At 45.6% G+C, this 18,356-nt stretch overlaps 1 long non-coding RNA gene across 2 annotated transcripts in view; it reads right to left on the bottom strand.

The window, feature by feature from the left end:
• The window catches only part of LOC113627051 (uncharacterized), a 71,010-nt gene that overhangs the window by 51,724 nt on the left and 930 nt on the right, over positions 1-18,356 (bottom strand). The window contains exons 2-3 of one of the 2 annotated variants that reach the window (XR_003435412.1): positions 16,779-16,882; positions 5,061-5,135 (exon numbers count right to left, since the gene is read on the bottom strand). This is a non-coding gene — a long non-coding RNA (uncharacterized LOC113627051). The remainder of the gene's footprint in view (positions 1-5,060; positions 5,136-16,778; positions 16,883-18,356) is intronic. The other variant, XR_003435411.1, reaches the window with a different exon arrangement.

Raw genomic sequence — 18,356 nt, 5'->3', positions numbered from 1 at the left:
GAAGATTTTCAAAGGAACCATGTACAAACAAACAAACAAACAAACTCATAGAAAGAGAGATCAGGTTACCTGAGGCAGTCGTTGGGGGAAGGAGAAATTGGAAGAAGTCTGTCAAAAGCACAAACTTCCAGTTATAAGATAAATAAGTACCTGGGATGTAATGTATGATATGAACAAATATAATTACCACTATCATATACAGTGCTCATATATATGTTATATATTAAAGTTGTTACAAGAATAAACCTTAAGAGTTCTAATCACAAGGAAAAAATCTTTTTCTGTTTCTTTAATTTTGTCTATATAAAATGATGGATGTTCGCTAAAGTTATTGTGGTAATCATTTCATGATGTATATAAGTCAAATCATTATGCTGTACATCTTAAACTTATACAGTGCTGTATGTCAATTACATCTCAATACAACTGGAAGAAAAAAAAGCAAATGCAACACCATAAAATAAATAAATAAATAATAAATAAATAAAAGAACCATGTCATATAATATTCAACAAGCCTAAGACACAGTCTAAAATAGCATAGCTGCATTCTCCCTTGTAGACCCAAAGTTTGCCTTGCTGCTACTCCCAGCTAGAAATCTTCCCTAGTAATTCCTGCTGCATATATTCAGTTTTAATTTCTTGTGATTCAGAAAGGCTCATGGGAACAGAGGTCACAGCCCAGAGCCACCTCAGTGTGTGTAGACATCCACAGACAAGAACACGTTGTGGTTTACAAATAGTCTGTTCCAGAGATTCAGGGCACCCTGGGGCAGGTATAGAATGGACATGGCTGGTCAGTACTGGGAGACTCATGAAGAATAATGTGCAGGGAGTGGAACCTTTTGTCCTGGGAAGATGGGTTGGGTATACTTTTGAGGAACCAAGGGTTAGGGGTAGGAGTCTGGACAATGGTCAACTTAGCCTAGATGAGGAACCAAGGTAAGTGCCTCCTGAGAAGTTCAACTTCTCCCGCGATGTCTACTTTTGGATGTAAATAGCTATCCTCCTTAGAAGTTATACAAATGAACTCATATACTCTCTCAGTTGCCTTGATCATCTATAATGAAAAACAGGAGTGTGGCATGGCCTGAAGAGTATAGAAGTGTTTTAGTCAGCTTAAGCGGCTATAATAAAATAGCATAGACTGGGTGGCTTAAACAACAGACGTTTATTCCTCACAGTTCTGCAGCCTGGGAAGTCCAAAACCAAGGTGATGACACATTTGGTTTCTGGTGAGGGCCCACTTTCTGCTTTGCAGATCACTGCCTTCTTACTGTATTCTCACATGGTGGAGAGTGAGCAAGCTCTCTGGTCTCTTCTTATAAGGCCACTAACTCCATGATGAAGACCCGTCCTCACGGCTGTCTAAACCTAATTACATCCCAAAGGCCCTACCTCCAAATACCATCACACTGGGGGTTAAGGCTTTAACATATGGATTTGGGTGGACATAATTCAATCCATAGCAGAATAATGCCCCCCTCCCAATACGTCTGTGTCTTAATCCCAAGAACCTGTGATTATGTTACATAGCAAAAGGGAGCTCGTTGGCATGATTAAATTTAAGGACACTGAGTTGGGGAGATTATTCTGGAGTATCTGGGTGGACCCGATTTAACTGTGTGAATATTGAAAAGTAGAGAACCTTTCTTAGATCTCAGTCAGAAAAGTAAATGTGGCGACAGAAGAGTACTCAGAGAGAGGCAACACTGTCAGCTTTGGATATGAAGGCAGGAGACCATGACCCAAGGCATATAGGAAGATTGTAGAAGCTAGAGAAAGCAAGGAAACAGGTTCTCCTCTAGAACCTCCAGAAAAGAACACATCCCCAATGATCTTTTTTTTAAATTAATTAATTAATTAATTAGTTTGTTTTTTTGGCTGAGTTGGGTTTTTGTTGCTATGTGCAGGCTTTCTCCAGTTACGGTGAGTGGGGACTACTCTTCATTGTGGTGCATGGGCTTCTCATTGCGGTGGGTTCTCTTGTTGCGGAGCACAAGAGCACAAGCACAGGCTCTAGGCATGTGGGCTTCAGTAGCTGTGGCACACGGGCTCAGCAGTTGTGGCTCGCGGTCTCTAGAGCGTACGCTCAGTAGTTGAGGCGCACAGGCTTAGCTACTCCGCGGCATGTGGGATCTTCCCGGACCAGGACTCGAACACGTGCCCCCTGCATTGGCAGGCGGATTCTTAACCACTGCGCCACCAGGGAAGCCCTCCCAATGACATCCTGATTTTTAGCCTGGTGAGTGAGATGCATGTTGGGTTTCTAACCTATAGAACTGTAATAAGACACATTTGTACTGTTTTAAGCCACTGAAGTTGTGATAAGTTGTTAAAGCAGTAAGAGGTGATTAATACAAGGGAATCTGTGGGAATCCAGAGTCCTAATATTTCAAGAGAATTTGTTGGGCTCTAGGAATTCACCCAACCCCATTCACCCAGAGCTGTTTTTAAAGACCTTGTATTTTGGTGGGGACATGGAGGTTGGAAAAGTTCATTTGTTTAAATGTTGATTTCATGGACAGGCATATTCCTGCTAATATGGCCAGGATCCTGGAATTTAACACAGGAGGCTGGCCAGGGTAAGAAAGGAGTTACAATTCAGGAATTCCCTGCTATGAAGAGACTAAAGAATTTATCCTTACACATATACCCAAACCTTTGGAGGAGAAAGTATGCAGAGACCCTTTCCAGGCTCCCCTAACATGAATCGATGGGCCTGTGCAATCTGGGAGATTTGATGGGGGTTGAAAATGAAGGACATGGGCTTCCCTGGTGGCGCAGTGGTTGAGTCCGCCTGCCGATGCCGGGGACATGGGTTCGTGCCCCGGTCCGGGAAGATCCCACGTGCCGCGGAGCGGCTGGGCCTGTGAGCCATGGCCGCTGAGCCTGCGCGTCTGGAGCCTGTGCTCCGCAACGGGAGAGGCCACAGCACTGAGAGGCCCGCGTACCGCAAAAAAAAAAAAAAAAGGAAAATGAAGGACAATCTGTTTTCCTGTGGAGGCTGCAGTGACACTGAGGGGACTGGCCACAAACAACAGATAATTCTGGATTAAATGTGAATTCCCAGCTTGGTTTATGATATTCAGCATCTGTCGTGTACTGATTAGACATGTGCGTACCTTAGTTTAAAAAGTATCTATGGGTTGTATTCTTCTTATTAAGAGTTCTTTCCATATATTCTTTGTCTGAGAATTTGACACATTTAAAAATTTTTAAATGTGCAGTGGTATCTCACTGTGGTTTTAAATTGCATTTCTCCAATCCTTAATGATGTTGATCATCTTGTATGTGCTTATTTACCAAATGCACACTTTCTTTGGTAAAATTTCTTTGTCAATTATCTATCTATCTATCTAATCTATCATATTCTCTCTCTCAGTCTGTGTTATTTGTTTTTATTTTCGTGGTGTATTTTGAAGTCCAATTCATCTTTTTTTTTTTTTTTTGCATGATTGATGCTTTTGGAGACATAAGTGAAAAAAAAGTTCCTAACCCAAGACTGTGAAAATTTTTCTTGTTTTCTTCTAGAAATGTATAATTCTAACTTTTATGCTTAGGTGATTGACGTATTTTATATTAATTCATTGTATGGTGTTAATTTAGGGTTGAGTATTTTTTTTTCTGTATGAATATTTACTGTTCCAACTCCATTTGTTGGCAAGACCATCATTTCCCCCATTGAATTATCTTGTCATTTTTGTTGCACCGTAGAGGTGGGGGGGGGGAGGAGTTCTCTAGTGTGGTCCATTGATCTATATGTGTAAACTTTCTCACTATCATATATATTTCTTTTTTTTTTTTTTTCTTTTTGCGGTACGCGGGCCTCTCACTGTTGTGGCCTCTCCCATTGCGGAGCACAGGCTCCGGACGCGCAGGCTCAGCGGCCATGGCTCACGGGCCCAGCCGCTCCGCGGCACGTGGGATCTTCCCAGACCGGGGCACGAACCCGTGTCCCCTGCACCGGCAGGCGGACTCTCAACAACTGCGCCACCAGGGAAGCCCTATATTTCTTTAATATAACCTAAGTATGTGATTAAACCTGCTAGTGTAGGTCTTCCCTCATTTTTTAAATGGTTTTAACTACTCTAAAATATTTGCATTTTCATGTAAATATTAAAATAATCTCATAAGTTTCCTCAAAAATGCACATTACGGTTTTCATTACTATTATATTAAAAAATGAAACTTCTGTGGAGTTCTCCAATCAATGATCATAGTATACATCCCAACGTATTTACATCTTCTTGGTTTCTTGCAGCAAAATTCTATAGTTACCTGGATACAGGTCTTGCACATATTTTGCTAAAATTCCCACTAACTGTCTTGTGGTGTTGATGCTATTGTTTATCCTCTTGATTTTTTAAATTTCATTACTTTTTTATGTTAGACATTTTATTAAATATGCAGTAGTATCTCTTTGTGATTTTAATTTGCAGTTCTCCAATGACTAATTAGTTCAGCCCTTCTTATATGCTTATTTACCATATGTAGAACTTCTTTTGTAAAGTAGTTGTTCAATTTTTTGCCAATTTTGTATTTGGTTATTCATATTCTTGTTGAAATTTGAGAGTTCTTTATGTATTCAAGATACAGTCCCTTATTAGCTATGTGATTTTCCCCTAATCTGTTGCTTGCCTTTTATTCTTTTTTTTTTTTTTTTTTTTTTGCGGTACACGGGCCTCTCACTGTTGTGGCCTCTCCCATTGCGGAGCACAGGTTCTGGACACGCAGGCTCAGCGGCCATGGCTCACGGGCCCAGCCGCTCCGTGGCATGTAGGATCTTCCCAGACCGGGGCACGAACCCGTGTCCCCTGCATCGGCAGGCAGACTCTCAACCACTGCGCCACCAGGGAAGCCCTCCTTTTATTCTTTTAACAACATCTTTCAAATAGCATAATTTAAAGTTTAATGGAGTCCAATGTTTCAAAAGGTTCTTTTTTCAGCTTTGGTGATTGTGGTTCAGGGTGATTTGTGAGACTATGATCAAGAAGAAAATCAGAACCACAGATATCTCAAGACTCGAGTGTAGGAGGCTATGCCTCTCAGGTTACTTACTTGGCTCTTGGAAGAACTCAGTTTTTTGCCTTGAGACCCTCTTCACCTGCCTCATGACATGGCAGCTGGCTTCCCCTAGAGCAAGAAAGATGAGGGAGATCAAAAGAGTCTGCCCAAGAAGGAAGATGCAGTCTTTATAACCTAATCAGCAAATGGCATCCCATTACTCTGCAACATTCTATGCCTCAGAACTGTCATTAAATTGAGTGCACACTCAGATGGACGGGTTTACACACAAGTATGAGCAACAAGAGGCAGGAATATTCGAAGGGTATCTTAGAGGCTGTTTACTACACTTCACCCTCCGGCACCTAAAATTCACAACACTTCCACAGGCAAAATACTCTCATCCCCTCCCAAGGACTCCCAAATTCCCATTAAAGTATAAGCTAAAAAATCCGGAATCTTATCATCTAGATCAGGTCCAGGTATGGGTGAAACACCTCTGGTGTATTTCCTTTTGCAAATTACTAGAATCATCCCATTTCATGGAAGGGAACAGAGATCTCAAGTACTTATGTAGCCATACATTAGGCCCTAGGAAGGCCCTGGCTAGATCTTGTGGAAGGTCACACAAAGATCTGAGGCCAGTTATGAAGCTCCCAGGTCCTAGACTGGGCTAATTATATGCAACATTAATGGCTTCATCTTCAGTCTAAGAATGTCCAAGACTTCTCAGGCCCTCAGTGGAAGGAGATGCACAGGTCAATAATCAATGCTCGTGGCTCCCACCCCAATCTATGGGGCTGGCCATGCCCAAGCCATTACTAAGGCCAGTCCATGCCTCATTATGGGACGGGGAGAAAAGCAGGCTTTCTCTTATCTGAGTCTTTGAGGCCTCAACCAGCTCATCTGGTCTGCACTACAGCTTGTTGACGTCCTAAAAGGTCTCAGGTCTCCTTGACCCCTGGACACCCTGTGTGCAGCAATCACAGGGGAGCACAAGTCAAGCAAGGGAGTGTGCAGATGGAATGAAGGACTTGGTGGGAGGGCAATTACGGGTCAGAGAGCAGTCACCATGCCTTCACAAATTCTGGATACACACTGTCTGTAACCAGACCATCAGCTCCTTCCCAGTCCTGGCAAGGCCCAGGGCCAAGCGGGTGTTTGGCTAGAGGACGCAGGCAGGTCAGGCTCTGGTGGCCCTGTTCTCCTCCAGGGCTCTCCTCTTGGACTGTGACCCCAGGTCATAACCATTCTCCAAGATCTTCTCCGTACACAGCAGGAGATCACTCACTTCAGAATTAAATCCATTCGATCAGGCACGCTCTGGACCTCTCAAAGTCCCCAGGGTACAGTGGAGGAGACAGGGTTTGGCAGGATGGGCCTTGACTAGCTCATCTTGTCTGCCATGATTGCCATGATGACGCCTGAACTCCCAATGTGAGTGCCTCCTGCCTCGAGCCGTGTAGTCCCCCAAAGACCCTCTGAGAACAGGAGAGCAGGAAGAGGGATACAGGGCCACTGGGATTCAGAGGAAAACCAGATTGTAGATAGGAAGAAGTCACAGGCAGCACAGGAACCTCTCCCCATGCACCATGCCCTTTTCCACAGACCTGTCCATTACCCCATGAGCCATAGCCCTGTCCCTGCCTTGGACTGGGAGCCAGGCTTACAGGCTCATCAGAGGAAAAGGGTCAAGCTGCCAATGGCATCCATGAGGCACGACCCTACTCTTCGAACTACACCCACATCTCCAGACCATCTCCTGTGCGTGTCTAAGACCTTGTGGGATTTACCAGTCAAATGTAACACTCAACCCTCCAAACAGGCCAGATGTTCTCCCTGTCTCCCTATCCCAGACGACTCAAGGCTTCCATGATCTTTAAGAGAGGCTCACAAGATGAAAGTTTTCTTACCCCCAAAACACTCTGGATCTAGCACCCTCTCTAGCTTGAGGTTTTATACTCTCAGTGGGGTAAAGATGCAGACTATACTTGAGATTGAGGAAAAAACAGCGCCAGGAGTGTGACTTGCAGGTGAGGAAGAATTCAAATAGCAAAGTACAAGAATGAAGAGGCAGAGAGGAGAGGACAATTTGGGTATACTTATTTATTCTATTATACTGATGTGTGAACATCATAAGTGTACAACTCCATGAATCGTTACAAAACAAAACAAGTGCCCACATGCAGATAAGAATTCATGTGCTTAGTGAGCTTTGGGGGCTTGGAGGAGGGGTGATGGGATTAGCAAGAATGGTGTGTTTGGAATGACTGGTGAGCCTGGCAGTCTTAAGGTGTTTGGGAACATTGACAGGCTTGGGGAGATTTACGAGCTTAGAGATTAAGACAACTAACCAACTGGGTGAGGTGCAGTGAAATGCGGGAGGCTCTCATTTATATAGTTTCATTGACAGTGGGCAAGCACAGAGGGCCTCAGGAGCTGGTCACCAACAAGTGGACTGAACTCAGTGTTTTCATGCAAATGGGGCTTCTTCATGGGACAGGAATTCAGGAAGGCAGCAACCCACAATTGTTTTGAAATCTACCTACAGAGTTCAAAGTACAGCAAAGTGGGTCCCCGTCTGCTCTCCATTACTGCAGTCTACCCCAACTAGAGAAGAGAAGTGAATCAAATATTTGAGAAGAGGAAACAGAGTCTTGGTGAAGCCACGGAGCAGATAGATGGAGACAGGCTGAGAGTGAGCGGGAAGAGAAGGGGCAGGAAAAACAGAGACCAGATCACACAGAGAACAGCAACGGGATCAGAAAGTAGGAAGAGAGGGATCAGGGAATGTGGTAAAGGAGCTGGGAACAGGGACAGGCACTGGGGAGGAGGAAGGAGAGCAGGGTCAGTGAGTGAACGCAGGGAAGGAGAAGAAAAAGCAGAGAACAAGGAACACGGAGAAGCAGTAGGGAACATGGAGGGAAAACAAGCCATAGTCCTGGAGAGCTGCAGGGTCAGCTGCTTGTGGTGCCGTTTCATCCCACGTGTTGTGTACCAGGAAACCTGGTTTTGCTCAAAATGCAGCACCATCCAGGAATCCATAGGGCAAATACTGTGACTCAGATAACCTGTTATACAGATAACTTTGAGGGAACACACGGTACAACATTAGAGCCAGAACAACGTGTCCAGATAGCTCCATAAAAGGACACGTTGTGGTTCACAAGGGTCAGTTCCAGAAGCTCAGAGGACGCTGAGGCAGGTAAGGAATCCTCTAGGACTCCTTGTTCTGCAGCACAGTGTCCTGGAGTCAACTCAGGGCAGAAGACCTTACGTGAGAGGTTCTGTGTGGCCAGGCCCATGTCTGAGACCCAGCTACAGGGAATCGTGCAGGGCAAGGAGACTGGCGTGGGTCACGAAGCCCACACGAGGAAAGCTTTGCTTGGGACTCCAGCCTCATGGCTGTTCTCAAGCAGAATCAATGACGTGGCTAATTAGAAGACAGCAAATGTCCTCACAAAGCTTTTGGTCATCTACGGGGAGAAAAGCAATGAAATGGGACAGAAGAGTTTCTGTGGGATGAAGGGCCAGAGTCTTGTTCTTTCAACAGGACCTGGTGGAGGCCTGAGACCCACCTGGCTCCCTCAGCTACAGCAGACTGGGGTGGGGGGCGGGGTGGGGGGTGAAGGGTTCTGGGGCTACAAGTAGGAGGAAACATTGAAGGATATACCTGCCTGACGATGAACTCATTAAGTGTGTATTATCAGTAACCTTGCTGACATCATCACCAACACTATGTCAATATAACGGGGATGACGCACAGACACTAGAGGCTTGTGACAAGTTTCCACAAAGCACATCAAAGAGAATGGAGCCAGACCCCTAGGATGAAATCCAGGATGTTTTCTTCCTGACGTTTATCCCTCGGCATTAGGTCAGTTGCCCCGGCCTTACCTCAGGTTCCTGGCTTCATAGCTGGTGCCACAGCTTTATTTCACGTTCCCTCTTTATGTCTGGTCCTTGGGCTGAACGTCATGTGCCCAGCTTTTGTAACATAACTGGCACTAAATACAAGGGTCCGCATACTTTATCTCAGTTTCCTGGCATTTACGTCACCTGACCCTGCTTTGTGACACTTTACCCTGCTCTACTTCAGTTGACAATGCTTTACGGCACACCAGGCTTTGTTTACATTAATTTCCCAGGCTTTACGTCACCTTACCCTGTTTTACATCACTTGACAATGCTTTACGACACTTCCAGGCTTTACATCAGCTGACTTTGCTTTACCTCACCTGACCCTGTTTTATGGCATTCCTCCTGCCTGGCATGACCTCAGGTTTTCAGGGTTTTCGTCAGGTGATCTGGCTTTACCCGTCTTATCCCGGTTTAACTTTCCTAACCCTGCTTTTCTTCAAGAGCTTAGCTTTATGTCAAGAGCCTGGCTTTCTGTAACGTGCCCGGCCTTACATCAGGCCCTGTAACAGGGAAGAACTAATCTGGTTTCGTATTACATCTTTCTTTTATTTTAACTTTTGTTTTCTATTTTTACTACAAGATAATCACTAAAGGAATGTTGCCTATAGCTTAAAATATACATAATGGCCTGTCTTCTCTGAGAGCCCTGCCGCACCCCCAGCCCCATGCCTGAATGTTAAACTAAAATACCTTTGTTCAGCTCACAGGAAACATCCTGACCCAGCCCACCTGTAAATGGCTGCAGGCAACAAGAAATGAACACATCCCCTCCGGGAGTCTGGATTAAGCCAGGAGATGTTTGCAACAACTCATGGCCTTTTAGTTTACCTCCTCACCTCTCCCTTTACGTGTTCTCTAAAAGAAACTAGCATCCAGACCCTAGTAAGATGCTTCTCTAGGACACTGGTCCGCCATTTTCTTCGACTCCCGGCATTCCAAACAAAGTGGTCATTCCATGCCCCAACACCTTCGCTCCCGATTTATTGGCCTGTCTTGCAGCAAGGAGAATGAGCTTGGACTCGATAACAAGCCTAGAACTAAGAAAGAGATGATATTATATTGTAATAGTGTATGGCCACAATATGTTAGGATCAGAAGAGCGATGGCCCCTGAATAACTCACTCAATTATTACACGATCTTGCAGTTAGAATTGTTTTGTGAAAGAGCAGGGGAAAATGACAAGATCCTACACACTGAAGCATTTATACTATTACATCAGGAGGAAAAGGAGTCAGAGGGCTAACGCCTTACGGTGCATCGGTCTGAAAGGAAACCCAAGGGAAAATCTGTTCTACAAGAGGGAGAGAGAGGAAATGACAGCGGGGACATGTTATGTCAAAACTTACCCCGGGGGTTTCCCTGGTGGCGCAGTGGTTGAGAGTCCGTCTGCCGATGCAGGGGACACGGGTTCGTGCCCCGGTCCGGGAAGATCCCACATGCCGCGGAGCGGCTGGGCCCGTGAGCCATGGCCGCTGAGCCTGCGCGTCCGGAGCCTGTGCTCCGCAACGGGAGAGGCCGCAGCAGTGAGAGGCCCGCGTACCGCAAAAAACAAACAAAAAAGAAAAAAAAACCCGGAACTGTAGCCTATCCGCTTCCCCCACCGGCAGAGCCGATTGTACCAGCAGCTGTGCCGACCGTCCGCATGCCGCCAATATATTCACCCCTTTTACCGCCTCCTGTTTCCCCTACTAATGGGGATCAAGTAGACGTTTCTAGGTTAACCGCTGGGGCACGGAGACCTGGTTTGGTATCACCACTTAAAACCCAACAGCGCACTCAGTTTGGACCTGGAGCCACTTCCGGAGCTGCGAAATTTCCCTTGTGCTGATATCCCATAGAAGGCTTTAGTGCAAATGGCCAACCAGATAGGTTTCTATGGATGCACAATCCATTCTCAACTTCTTATTTGTGTAAGGCCAGCAGGTCCGGGGAAGGGCCCAGGGAGCCAGACGGAACCCCCGCCAAAGTGGTTAATGCAACCACACCTGACATTGCCACACCACTCGGCCCCGGTCTTCCCGCTCCCCGAGGGGCGGAACCAACGGCTCTGAGGCTGATGCAACCGACACCTGACATTGCCACAACACCCGAGAGATTACCAAAAAGGGGCTGCTTCACACAGCAAGCACCTCCCCTGCGTCCGCCCCTATAAATTTTGTTCTTGCCCGCACCCGGGCGCGACTTCTCTGGCCCCTTTCTCTCGGACCAGTGAACCTCGCCCGGGAGCGTTCCCAAATAAAGCTTGTTTAAGCTCTCCTCCGTCTTTGGTGCCGTGCCTTACAATTTGCTTAACTGGAAAGACCATAACCCTGCTTACCGAGAGGACCCCCTCTGCATGACTGAACTTTTTATATCTGTCTTTGCCACTCAACATGCCACTCAGGCGGACATTCACACTCTTAATAATAGGATGCTTACTGGGGATGAAAGGAGGATGGTTGTTGACAAGGCTAGAGAGGAAGCACACCAGCTCCATCTAGCGGATCCAGGTGAAACTCCAGAAGCAAATCTGGCATTCCTATTGCTGAGCCTAATTGGGACCTAAAAATGGACGCATGCCACACCTAGAGCATTATATCAATAGAAAGTGTAGCGGGTCTTCAAAAGGGGGTACCTAGGCAAAAGAGCTTAAACAAAATTCAGGAGATAGAACAAAAACCCAGTGAGAATCCATCAGAGTTTATAGAATTTATCAAGCTCATAGATGCTACAGGGATGCAGATCCTGAGGCCCGAGAATAAAAGGATGGCAGATATGACCTTCATCGGGCAAAGCTCCCCAGAGGTAAGAAGAAAACTACAAAAGTTAGATGGTGCATTTGGAATGGACCCTTCTCAATTGGTAGGTGTTGCTTTTAACGTGTTCAACAACAGGAGATGACGACAGAAGAAAGAAGATGCAAAACAGAACACCACTTTTCTGGCAGCAGCATTGGATTCCCAGAAGGTGAGTAACCCAAAGAGAGGTAAGCCACCACTGGGGAAAGAACGATGGGCTTACTGTTAAGGAGGAAGGGCACTGGAAAAAAGATTGCCCTAGGCTGAAACATAGGAACAAAAACGATAAAAGGAAGCAGGGAGGCTCTCTTGCATGGTAGAAAGAAAGGAAAGCTCATGGTAAAGTGAAGAGGCCCGGGGGCTCCCTTGGACTTGAGGCATCAAATTCCAATCTCCCCACAGGAGTCCCGGGCAACTTTGACAGTGCGGAACAAGTTGATTGACTTTCTAATAGACATGGGTGCAACATATTCTGTGGTAAACACCAAGGTGGCACAGAAAACATCTCAATCCATCCTGGTCATGCGAGTCTCTGGAGAAGTACAAAATCGTTCATTCTTACAACCTCTAGAATGTCAACTAGGGGACCTCACCCTGAAACACATTTTCTTATATATGCCAGAGTGTCCAATCCCTCCTTTGGGACAGGACCTCCTTTGTAAATTAAAAGCTCAAGTAACATTTTTGACAGAATAGCTTGACATCAGGGACCCACCAGAGCACGCTTTGAGCCTACAGATGGGGCTCATGGAAACCCCAGAAAAGGAGACAGAGCTCTTTTCCCCCCTGAAGTCTACGAAAAGGTAAGGCCAGAAGTGTAGGCTGACAGCACCCCAGGGAAAGCCAAAAATGCGTGGCCAATATGAATCCCATTAAAAAGGAATGCTGGGACACCTCATCTAAAACAATATCCTCTGAGTCAAGAGGCCCAAAAGGGAATTCAGCCAATTCTCGAAAAGTTTTTGAAAACAGGACTGATTAAACCTTACAAGTCCCTGAACAACCCCCCTATTCTCCCGGTCAAAGCCAAACTCAGCAGAGTATTGCTTTGTCCAAGACTTGAGGCCTATTAATGAAATAGTCCAAGATTTGCACCCTGTGGTACCTAATCCGTACACTGCTCACAACGATTGCTGGAGAATACAGCTGGTTCTCGGTTTGGGACTTGAAACATGCTTTTTTCTGCATTCCTATTGCAGAAGAATCACAGCAGCTATTTGCTTTTACGTGGCAGGACCCAGAAACACAGGTAGTCCAACAGTATTGTTGGATTGTCCTGCCTCAAGGATTTAAGAATTCCCCTACGGTAAGCTGCTCTTTGCAGGAAACCGCCCTCAGCAGGAAGCCCCTTTCCTTGTCACTTTAGCAAGGCTATATTGTAACTAACTTTTAAACCAAGCAGCCCCATGCTCTACTCATATCTGACCCAAGCACACCTTTCAAATCTTTTAATCAAACAATACCTTACCTAACTTTTCGGTTCTTTCCATAGATCAAAGCAGTAAAAATGAAGAATAAGTAATTAACAGATGACCAGATCTCTTCCCTAGCTTCCCTTTCAGTAAACTCTGGAACAAACTGTGTGAGCAAACTCTGTGAACAAGATAATGTCTAGAGGAAGATCAGAAGTCGACAAGCCTGCACACAGTGGGCGGTGGCGCTAACTCTGACCCCCATCTCAATGATTAACTGAGATTCCTTCTCTGTTTCCCTTTCAAAACTTTGATTTCTGAGCAAAATCTTTGGAGGTGGTTTTGGGCTGAGGCCACCATCTTCCCAGATTGCTGGTGTTCTGATTAAAGGCACCTTTTCTTTCTACCGACATTTGTGAGTATTGATTTTGTAAGCGGCAAGCTGCAGGACCTGATTCATTCAGTAACACTACTTCGTTTGGGGAAATGTTGGCTAGGGACCTCAGAAACTTAATATTGGATGAAGGAGTCTAACTCCAATATGTGGACAATTTGCTCATAGCAAGTCCTACATATGATAAATGTCTATAAGATACCATCAGAACCCTGAACGATTTGGCCAGTTGTGGATATAAGGTCTCCCAGAAAGAGGCCCAGATATGTAAGCAAGTCACCTATCTGGGCTCTTTCCTCTCCCAAGGACAGCGGGATCTTTTGCCTGATAGAAAACAGGCAATTGCAGGCTTGGGAATACCCAAGACCCACAGGCAACTGAGAGGGTTCCTGGGAATGGCAGGGTTCTGTCAGATTTGGATCTCATAGGAAAACCCCTCTATGAGGCTTTAAAGGGACATGATCTTGAGACCCTTACTTGGACTAAAGAGTGCCAAACAGCCTTTGAAACAATAAAAACAAACTTAGTCTCAGCCCCGACTTTGGGATTACCAGACTGAAAGAAACCTTTCAAATTGTATGTCCATGAAAGACAAGGCATAAGTCTTGGGGTGTTAATTCAAGCTCTGGGGAATATCCCCTCACCCACTGCCTACTTCTCAAAACAACTAGAAGAGACTGTTAAGGGACGGCCACCTTGCCTTCGAGTTGTAGCCACTACATGTGACAGACTTCAGGAAGCTGAGAAGTTTACTCTGGGGCAACCCACCACTGTGGATGTCCCTCACCACGTCCTTTCTTTACTGGAACAAAAAGGGGGCTATTGGCTGAGTTCTGGGAGAATGGGAAAGTACCAAGCCATTCTCTTAGACAATTCCAACGTAAGACTTCAGGTCACTTCAGCCCTAAATCCAGCCACATTGCTCCCAATTGATGCTGCACAATTCCCAGAGCACACTGCCTACACTTCATTGAGCTAGTGTACTCTAGCAGACCAGACTTAACGGACCAACCCTCAGCTGAGCCAGATGTGGAACTGTTCACCGATGGAAGCAGCTGCATGGACCAAGGTAGCCAACACACTGGGTATGTGGTGGTAAACCTTAAAAAGATTGTTGAAGCAAAAGCCCTGCCCCGCAGGGAGCTCAGCTCAGAAGGCAGAAATCATTGCACTGACAAGAGCCCTACTCCCACTGAAGGCAAGGGAGTAAATATATACACAGACTCTTTGCTATGTGTTCTCCGTGGTGCATGCTCACGGGGCAATCTGGAAGGAAAAGGGGTTCCTCACTTCGAACAATAAAGACATAAAACGTTCTTCTGAAATCCTGTCACTATTGATAGAGACAGAGTAAAGGGACAAAGTAGGTAATTAAATAGTTAATCCCACTAGGGTATTGTAGGTAAAGAAAAAGGGGTGGGAGACCCCTGTAAGTTAATGATCACTCAAGAAAGCAGGTTTGCTTAACCGCAAAACCAAGCAGGCTTGCTTAGCAATAAAACCATGGAACAGAAGCAAGAGAAATGCCCCAAAACAATAAAACAATGGTGTCATGAGAGCCATATCCTGCCCAGTGAGCTCAGTAAGTTAATGACCTCTAGGACATGCTCTCTGCACACATAAAAAACAATAATTTATGGAAAGGTGACATTTCAAAGTGAAAGACCCTCATTGTACCGAGAGCTGAAATCATTTTTCCATAGTGCCATGACACTCCTGGCTTGACCATGTAGGGACAAGAAAACTCCCCTGCCCAACCTGGAGGATGACCTGATGATGGAACTGTGACATCTACTCAAGAATGAGGAAGAAGGTGGTCTTCTCCCCCTCCCCACTTTTCCTCTGATTATAAAACTGTAGCCCACTGAGTTCTCAGGGTGCAGCACCCTCTCACCCACCCACTTGTAAGCCTCACAAGTGTCCTATTCCAATAAATCACTTCTTATCTATCACTTTGCCTCTCGCTTAATTCTTTCTGTGCTGAGACATAAAGAACCGGAGCTCCCTGGAGCCCCCCGAAATGCCACCTAGTGGTTTCACTGTTAGAAGCAGTCCATAAGCCCTCCCAATTGGCCATAATGCACTGCCCAGGCCACCAAAAGGGTGAAACTCATATAATAGAGGGCAACTGGTTAGCTGACCAAAGCTGCAAAGAAGGGAGCAAAGAAGGCAACCATCAAGCCATGATAGGATCACTTCTCCCACAGACTGACTTGTCAAAACACCAGGCAGTGTATTCAGAAAAGGACAAGGAGAGGGCCGAAGAGTGGGGTTTCACTCTTGACCACACCTCACCTGGCCGGAAATGTAGTGCACAAGGGATTGTTTTGATTCCTGAGATACTCCTGGACACTGTGCTGTAGCACATTCATAATCGTACCCATCACGGGAGAGATGCCACCTTACGATGGATTCAAAAGTATATAATGGGGCCTAACCTACAAAAAACCATCCAGTGAGTCACTCAGAATTGCATGATTTGGGCTAAAAATAATTCAAAGGCTTCTGTTAGGCCTCCCCAGATGGGGACCCAACACAGAGGAACCTGCCCCACTGAGGACTGGCAAATAAAGTTGACTCAAATGCCTTGAGCTGTAGGAAATTTCAGATATCTGCTAGAGTTTGTGGACACTTTTTCAGGATGGGCGGAAGCATAACCCACCAGGACAGGAAAATTCCCTGAAGTGGTTCCAGCCCTCCTTAAGGAAATTATCCCCGGGTTTGGACTGCCTAACACCCTTCAAAGTGATAACAGGCTTGCTTTTGCCTCTAGCGTAATCCAACAAATGACGTCTAAAGCACTACAAATTAATGGGCAGTTACATTCATCCTGGGACCACAATCAACAGGGAAAAAAATGAGAAAATGAATCATATATTAAAAAGAAGCACTGCTAAAATAGGTCAAGAGAATAATTTAACTGGGGATAAGGCTCTGCCAGCTGCCCTGCTATGGATCAGAGTGGCTCCCAGAAGCAGGCTTAAATTAAGCCCCTGTGAAATATTTTATGGTAGGTCCAGGTGTCTACCTGGACCAGGGAATCTGTAAATGCTCTGAAAGATCTAGCTGTTGCTAATTAGTTAAAATTTGGGGCACTATACTGACCTCTCTTCAAGAGTTTGCCTCCAACAGGTCTGCCTATCCAACTGAAGTAGCCTTACATCCTTTCCGACCCAGAGACTGAGTCTTCCTTAAAACCTGGAGGGAACAAGGGCCTGAAGTTCAGCTGACTGCAAGGCGGACAGGACCACACGTGGTATTACTTACCGTGCACTCATCTGTCAAGTTAGCTGAAGAAAAGCCATGGATTTATCACACTCAGATAAAAGCAGCACCACTGTCATCAGAAAATGGCCCAACTCCCGAAAGGCCTAGAGAGCAATGGGTTTGTGAACCCTTAGAAGACTTAAGTTTGCTCTTCAAAAATGATAAGTATTGAGATTGCAATTTCATTGTAACTGGAGAAGGGTGGGTCAACCTACTTGTTTAATCTTGTTCAACTGAACAACACAGCAATCTAGTGTAATTATGACACAGTCAGAAAGTTAAAATTAATAGATATGTATAGAAACTTGAACCAAAACCCCCAAGTCCAATTACAAATTAGACAACAGAAGGACTGAGGGATTTCATCGGGTTCAAATAATTGAGAATTGTCCTATCTACCAAAGATTCTAAGGACTATTCTTAGACTAGAATAGAATATTCTTATCAGCCCAAGGCTGATCAATTCCATTCTACAATCACCCACATCACCCCTATTTAGCAGGAAGTAGCCAGAGGGGTCATTGCCCCTTTTCCCATAAGATTGTGGAATGGACATTGACAGTGGGGAATTGTAATAGGGAATAACAAATCTGACTCCATATTAGATCTGTTTCTTTTACTTTAACCTTTGATTTCTGTTGCTTTTGTTACAAGTTAATCACTAAAAGGATGTTGCCTATAGCATGAAACATACATACTTAATGGTCCGTCTCAGGTAACCCTGCCCCCTCTGCCTGAAAGTTAAACTAAAATACCTTCGTTCAGCTCACGGGGAAACATCCTGACCCAAGCTACCTGTGAATGACTGCAGGAAAGAAGAAATTAACATATCCCCTCCTTGAGTCTGGTGAAATCAGAAGATATTTGCAAAACGTATGGGCTTTTTACTTTACCTCCTCACTTGCCCCCTCTCTGTTCTATAAAAGAAACTAGCATCCAGGGCTTCCCTGGTGGTGCAGTGGTTAAGAATCCGCCTGCCAATGCAGGGGACACGGGTTCAAGCCCTGGTCTGGGAAGATCCCACATGCCGCGGAGCAACTAAGCCCATGCGCCACAACTACTGAGCCTGCGCTCTAGAGCCCGTGAGCCTCAACTACTGAAGCCCGCCCGCCTAGAGCCCACGCTCCGCAACAAGAGAAGCCACTGCAATGAGAAGCCCAAGTACCGCAAGGAAGAGTAGCCCCCGCTCGCCACAACTAGAGAAAGCCCGTGCGCAGCAACAAAGACCCAACTGAGCCAAAAATAAATTAATTTAAAAAAAAGAAACTTGCATCCAGACCCCCTGCAAGACGGTTCTCTAGGACCCTAGTCTGCCATCTTCTCAGACTCCCAGCTTTCCAAATAAAGTTGTTATTCCTTGCCCCAACACCTCCTGTCTTGATTTATCGTCCTGTCATGCGGCGAGCAGAACGAGCTTGGACTCGGTAACAATGAGAGTCAACTTCTCCTAAGATTGCTCAACGTAAATGGGAATCCTGTGGGCAGTGGAGGTCGGGGTTCCAAGTAGGCTGGTCCTCAGGGACTTTGCCTCATTGAGCTCCATTCGGCTGACCAAAGGGGAAAGAGTGGGAAGCCAGA

Source organism: Aethalodelphis obliquidens, unplaced genomic scaffold, assembly GCF_003676395.1.
Source record: "Aethalodelphis obliquidens isolate GAN/ISIS:26980383/991018 unplaced genomic scaffold, ASM367639v1 scaffold20, whole genome shotgun sequence".
NCBI lineage: Eukaryota > Metazoa > Chordata > Mammalia > Artiodactyla > Delphinidae > Aethalodelphis > Aethalodelphis obliquidens.
This window is presented reverse-complemented; position numbering and strand designations above follow the sequence as displayed.